The following is a 5,048-nucleotide window of genomic DNA, read 5'->3' on the forward strand; positions in this document are numbered from 1 at the left end:
CATGCATTGAAGAATCACGGTCTCATCTTTGCACATCTTCGGTGAATTGCTTGACCTAATACTGGTAATTACAATGACTTAGGGATATCACAAAATTATTTTGAGAACATCTAACATGCTTATGGTAAGTTTTATCAAAAAATTAATTTCACACTTATAAAAATGTAGTATATCACAAAGTATCCCTCTCCACAACTGAAATAACTTAACAGTATGTTGAAGAACTGATAGCTCCACCCGCTAAGGCTTTATAAAATAAACCACACACACACACACACACACACACACACACATACACACACACACAAAGATATTTTCCTATTTACCTCCCAGTACAACTTTAAAATGCATTACTCCATGTAGTTCTCACAACCGCTTCAAGGTTTGGCAATAGATGCCCAATAAATTCTTTGGTAACAAAATGTCCACCCGGGAGAAATATATTCTCTGCAGATAAATCTCTGCTGCCCTGGTCTGCCCTCAAACACCTGGGGACACTGAGCCTGTGCTAAGTTACTGACATGAACCAACCCCTGCTGATTTGCATGCTCCCAGAGCACAGCCCCCTGCCCTGAAGACTTATTAATAGGCTGGTCACACTGTGCAGGAGTCAGACCCAGTCAGGACACAGCATGGACATGAGGGTTCCCACTCAGCTCCTGGGGTTCCTGCTGCTCTGGCTCCCAGGTAAGAAAGAAGAGCACTAGGAATTTACTCAGCCCAGTGTGATCAGTACTGCTTGGGTCTTCAGTGATGTCTTCTTATAACATGATTAATTGTGTAAATATTTGTCTTAAATATTTCCAATTTCAGGGGTCAAGTGTGACATCCAGATGACCCAGTCTCCAACCTTCCTGTCTGCATCTGTAGGAGACAGAGTCACCATCACTTGCCGGGCAAGTCAGAGCATTAGCAATGATTTAATCTGGTATCAGCAGAAACCAGGGAAATCCCCTACACACTCCTGATCTATGATGCAACCAACCTGCACACCGGGGTCCCATCGCGGTTCAGTGGCAGTGGATCTGGGGCAGATAATTCTCTCACCATCAGCAGCCTGGAGCTGGAAGATTTTGCAACTTATTACTGTCAACAGGAGTACAGTTACCCTCCCATGCTGTTACAAGCCAGAACAAAAACCCCTTAGGGAAGTTGATATGTGAGGCTGGGCTACCCCAGCTGCTCCTCCTGGTACTTTGATCTGCTGAAAGCATTTCTCAGACGCAGCCAAGGTTTGAAGGTTTTGGTAAAAGGGGCCAGGGAGGCTCTTTGCCTTCTAACTCTTTCTTCCATGTCAGGCCAGCAGCAGAGACATGACAATATCTCTTCTGACTTAATAAAGGAAAACAATTATGACACCTGAGGAATCAATTTTATGGCATCAATCAGTGTTCATACATCAAAAGATTAATATGCTCTACATATTCCATGAAAAAACCGTTGTAATACAGGGAATTATAATTCAAAATACAAGCCTGAGGTTAGGGTTATCAGGGAAGCTGATGCTTGAAACAGGGGAATCTCTGATGGTCCACCAGAAGCCAGAGTGCATCTAACCATGAAGGTCTGGGCTGCCTTATGTGTGGTCCTCAGACCTGTCTAGGAAGTCTAGATTTGAGGATGCTGATGTTCTCGGCTGCCTGCAGCACCTCTCCATGTGATTTTCCAGTTCTCAATTCAGTCCAAGGGCCTACCTGCAGATGTCAATGAATATTGAATCATCCTTTTCTGACTTTTAAATATCGTGAGAGGACATCTCATTGAGCAACTCTACAAGACACCATAAAGGGAAAATGGGTTTTGGGAGACATACTTCTAGAAATGCCTTTAATAATGGGGAGTTGAGAACTAACAGCCAAGTAAGGTTAATATTTTCCCAGATCTCAAAATTTTCCTGGTATCCAATGGCCCCAGAATACCCATGCATGTGCTTCCATGTACTATTAGCAAGTCTGTGATCATTGAAAGCTAACTTCATTTAGTCATAAAGTAAAAAGAAAAATGAGAAACTTGCTTAGAATACATAGCAATCCTTTGACAAACAAATGAAGATCCTTTCTTGAAAAAACCAAACAAGAAAACCAACTAGTTCACATGGTGTACTTTTTCCTTAATGTGAAAACACTTTGCAACTTAAAATTTGTCCAGATTCCCATGGCAGAACTTGCAGGAGAATGGAGGGAGGTCAAGTGCCCTCTGAACAACCAGTCATGTTGCAGGGGAAAGCTGAATCAAAGCTCATCGTAATCCTCTCTGCCTTGCCTACATTCACTCACTAACTAAATTCATTCAGCCTGACAGCCACCTAAATGAAACAGATTAGTGGCAATACAAAACTAATACAGTCTTGGTTTTGATTTGGTTTAGCAGTTACTAGTGTACATGTACCTTGACAAGATTTGGTGATACTAAAACAGTTTCCCTCTCATCTTCTACCTTCCACTTTACACTTTTTTTAACATATATCTCTTTCTGGGACAGCAGAAAGCACAGCATTTTATCCTATTTTTTTTTCAGGAAGTGCTTGAGTGTATTTACATTCTAGACTTTGTAACTGCTAGATATATTTTGGTAAGTTTATGCAAAAACAAAGACCTAGTGACAAAAATCTTTGAACAATGTTATTCACAGTATGTTGAAAAGAAAAGAAAGTTCTATGAAATCCAAAGCTGTGTTTTAAAAATAAATAACCAGGTTTCAAAAGACAAAAGAAAAAAAGACTAAAAATGTATGCCATAGCCAAAAATGTATGCCATACTCAATGGAATCTGGATTAATATAAAATAATATATAAGCTTATATTTTGCCCCTTGAAAAATAATAATCTATAGACTCTGGGCAGAGGGCAGTAAATGAGAATGTGAGGACAGCTGTTACTGTGTTAGTGGTGGTGCGTTGGAGTTGATATATGAACCCAAGTGGAAGCTCTGTTGTATTTCTTGGGGAGTTGTGGGAATCCTGTGTGGAGTTCAAGACTGTGCTCTGATACAACAGCAAACTCCCAGGGAAGTATTGCATCATACAGTCTTTAGTGACTCAAAGTTTAGAGAAGTCTCTGTCCAAATGTACCTCAGGTCATATCACACATTCCTAGTCAATCCAGCAGGATGTGGAAGACCTTGGAAAAGTAGATTCTGCCCCCATCATTTACCTGGGAATGATTAGAGACCAGAGCAGTGCAGGGGCTGGGAAGATGAGTAGGAGGTGTAGTGGTGGGAGCCCAAGGCCAATATCTCAGACACACATAAAGGAAAATCAAGGCAGCATGGTAGGGGAAAACTCAGGAGAATGCAGGAGGTTTCACTGTGTCTCTCTAGCCAACCCACCCAGCTACCATTCTCAACCCAGGCCTCAGCAAATGTCCCAAAGAGAAATTCAGCCTGGTGTTAAGGGCTCCACTCATGTCATATAATCCATAATCTGTAAGGCAGGTACATGCCACTGCCAAAGGTAAAATGAATTCCCCCCTCTTGTAAAGATCTTCTGCTTGGGCCAAACCAGAATCTCCAATCACACTCATATTTGGCAAATTTCACTAAGGCACAAAGTGACAGGAGGAAACAAGGCAATATACAAAGGCATCTTTCCTCTGTGGAATTTTAGGCTATCTGTTCTTTATTTTTTCCACAACTCTCTGATGTTATAATAAACATGATTTTTTAAATTTATTTTTGCTCTCCTGCATTTATTGCAATTCTTGTGTCCATCTTCTAAGGCCTATTCCTTACTACTTCACTACTGAAAGTAAATCGTTCAATTAAATTACAAAGCAGGGATGTCACTTTGAATATTATATTGCAAAGCATTCACATCTAGATCAATAAATGCACATGGCACATGGAAAAGAAGGAGAAAAACAACTGCAGAAATGATAATGATCATGTCAGTGTTTAAAATATTTGATACTGAATACCAAACATGGAATACTGAATTCAATAGTCCAGTAATGTATGCATAAATTACATACATATATGCTTTAAATATACTACATTTACAGTAATACTTTAATATTATTTTGATCCATAAAAGGGCATATGTATTATTTCATCATGATATAGAAGTAGATAGTTTGAATTAAATCAAAATGATCCTGCTTTTGATTAAGGACATAAGCTATATGGCAGATGGCTGCCTATTCCAAGAAAATATATCCAATGGCAAATATACCTAATATATTTATGTATTATCTTTGCTGAGTATGAAGTTGTATGGCAATATTTATATGTAAGAAAAACAACTCAAAAGGAACTCAATCCTTCCAATGGAAAATAAATATCAGTAAGTAATTTAACATCTTTGGGGCCTTTGAAAAGGAAAGAAAAAAATGAGGCAAAATGAATATGCAAGTAAATACTGTTTGTAAAACAACAAAATATTAGGCAGTTATATATCAGTAGTACTCTATAAAAGAAATGCTAAAGACAGTTCTGCAACAGAAGGAATGTAAGACTAAATAGAAACATAAAGATACATAAGAGATGGACACTGGAAAGGATAGGTATAGGAATAAATACAAACTAATATTTGCGCACAACTATAGATGTTATGGTTTGTGAATTTTGCAGTGCATATATAACTGAATTGCATGAAAAATAACACAAAAAAGTAGTGTAAATGAAATTAAAAAATCTAACTCTATTTTAGGAAGTGGTAAATTAATATTTGGTACTAGGAAGTAATAAGTTGAGGATAGCTGCTCTATAATAAATGATTGCATGTTTAACAAGTTAATGTAAGGAAAAATATAATAAAATGTCTAATCCAAAGGAAAGCAAGAAAGCAGGAAATCTGAAAAAAAAAGGATGGTAGATTTAACTCTAACTACCAATAATTTAGACATCATAAACAGACAAATTTCTCTAAGTAAAATTTTTAAACAAGATTAAAATGAAAGGTTTATGCTGCTTATAAAATACACACTGCAATAAGATCATAAAATGGCTTTGAAAATTAAAAAATGGAAAGTACATATCATGCAAAAACTGAATTGACGAAACCTGACTTATACTTTAAGGCAAGGGAGAAAAGGGGACATTTCATAATGATAA

At 37.8% G+C, this 5,048-nt stretch overlaps 1 pseudogene; it reads left to right on the forward strand.

Moving 5' to 3' along the window:
- Nucleotides 1-632: 632 nt before the first annotated feature.
- Nucleotides 633-1,147, forward strand: LOC100938676 (immunoglobulin kappa variable 1D-13-like; annotated as a pseudogene).
- The last annotated feature ends 3,901 nt before the right edge of the window (nucleotides 1,148-5,048 follow it).

This window comes from Pongo abelii, chromosome 12 (assembly GCF_028885655.2).
Source record: "Pongo abelii isolate AG06213 chromosome 12, NHGRI_mPonAbe1-v2.0_pri, whole genome shotgun sequence".
Taxonomy (NCBI): domain Eukaryota; kingdom Metazoa; phylum Chordata; class Mammalia; order Primates; family Hominidae; genus Pongo; species Pongo abelii.